Source organism: Sinocyclocheilus grahami, unplaced genomic scaffold, assembly GCF_001515645.1.
Source record: "Sinocyclocheilus grahami isolate Dianchi unplaced genomic scaffold, SAMN03320097.WGS_v1.1 scaffold32188.1, whole genome shotgun sequence".
NCBI classification, from domain to species: Eukaryota; Metazoa; Chordata; class Actinopteri; order Cypriniformes; family Cyprinidae; genus Sinocyclocheilus; species Sinocyclocheilus grahami.
Window position 1 is genome coordinate 383 of NW_015521428.1, and position 1776 is coordinate 2158.

The 1776-nt window shown below is 41.8% G+C and overlaps 1 long non-coding RNA gene across 1 annotated transcript; it reads left to right on the forward strand.

Annotated features, from left to right (window-relative positions):
* Positions 1-218: 218 nt before the first annotated feature.
* LOC107580355 (uncharacterized) lies at positions 219-798 on the forward strand. The gene is made up of 2 exons (XR_001608628.1): positions 219-367; positions 725-798. It is a non-coding gene; the product is annotated as an uncharacterized lncRNA (long non-coding RNA).
* The last annotated feature ends 978 nt before the right edge of the window (positions 799-1776 follow it).

The following is a 1776-nucleotide window of genomic DNA, read 5'->3' on the forward strand; positions in this document are numbered from 1 at the left end:
TCTGAAGCGTTTTCCGCTCATGTCCCGCCTCCTCCTAATCGCTATTTGCTATGCTAGCTACGTCAATATGAACGATTCCTAAACTGTCCAATCGTGACCGCCTTTGTAGCCTACTAGCCAATCCTGGCTCAGGAGGGCGGGGCGTGTGTGATTCAAGTGAGGGAAAATAACTGCTGTCCAGTCCACACACAGAATGAAACGGGTAGAATGGTGTTGCCTGGCGTGGTAGTTGCCTAGAAATAGTCTCTAATTAGCCATATTTTGTGAATATAATTAAAACATGTTATATTTTCATTCAACAGCTTTCGAAGGTGATCTCGCTATTTTGAATCAAGCGCCGCTCAGACCGCTACTGTTTAGTCACGTGGTATGTGTTACTTTTCTCACCGCTGGGTTAAATGGACTAATCACATTCCTTTGTGATTAATTGTTAGGCGAATGGAATTCAATACATGCTTAAAGCACATTTGTAAACATCACTCAAAAATCAATCCTTAGTGTGAACAGATTCAAACGATTATACATTTCTATTTACAAATGCCTCCAATATTGAAATAACCGAGCTGCTGGTTGAATGCAGCTCAATGGGAGTTTCGCTCTGTGGGCCTCAGGGAGCCCCCTGGAGGACTGTCGTAAGAACCCGTTATTAGCCAGCAGCATTCGCCGTCTAATGTCCGCAGCCTCGTTTCTGTGAACCATGTGACGTGTGTTTACATCCTCTCAGCTGTTCCTCGAGAAAAACAGCGCTGGATCTTCAACGCCACGGAAATCTATACATCACACAACAACAGTGCGCCCCAAAACACCAACTCGAATGTGCATCCAGCGTGTTTTGCTCGTGCTAAGCCCGAGACCGATTCATGGCTCTACAAAGGTCAGTGAACATTGTTATTCCGCAGAGATGATGCCGACATTTTTGTTTTGCTGCTTTGCGTTGATCTGAGGAAGATGTGGCAGACATTGAAATGCAAGCCTACTAACTTGGTTTAGCGCGTGCGATAAAGGCCAAAATGGCTGTTTTGAAGAATGCACGAATGTTTTATTGTCTATTAAAAGGTTTGCTGTGCCAGGTCAAACACAATGCCTCCGTCTTCCTGGTTTTCTCAGACCTGCAGCGTTTAAATGTCATCTAACAGCATGGGTTTCTTTAGAAACCGAATAACTAGAGTTTTTTTTCAGTCTCTCTCAGCTTATTTTCATCTGAATTACAGACGATAGTTCAGAAATTCATAGGCGTTATATCCAGATGCTGCAAGTTTGCTAATACTTGTAAGAAAAATAATAACAATAGCAGTACAACAACTGTCTCTGAAGCTTTATTTCATAACAACTTCCTTTTTCGAGCTTTTAAAATAATTTGCTTTACGCTTTTTGTTCATTACACGACACGCATCATAACAAAGGCCAGATGCACCGGGAGTTTCTGCTCATAAATATTTTAAATGTCACGTGTTATTGCGTAACCTTGTTGTTAATTAGATCTGTAGAGTTATTTTATTAATATATGCATGCAAGTCCTGCTTGAGAGATTATGGCGGATCTAAACATGCGAAACGCTTATATTTTCTCTCTCGCTGCTGCTTTGATATTGATTATAGCTACTACCACATCTGATCGTCTCAGGCATACTGTATAGATTTAATGCGCTCTAACTCAGTTTTGTTTTAACGCAGTGCGGATGTGTGTAGTGTTTTAGAAGTGCGTCGTGAACTATAGAGCTGTACGCGTTTGGACCATAGACTGTATAAAAACATGGACGCAGTGTCCGTGACGTCA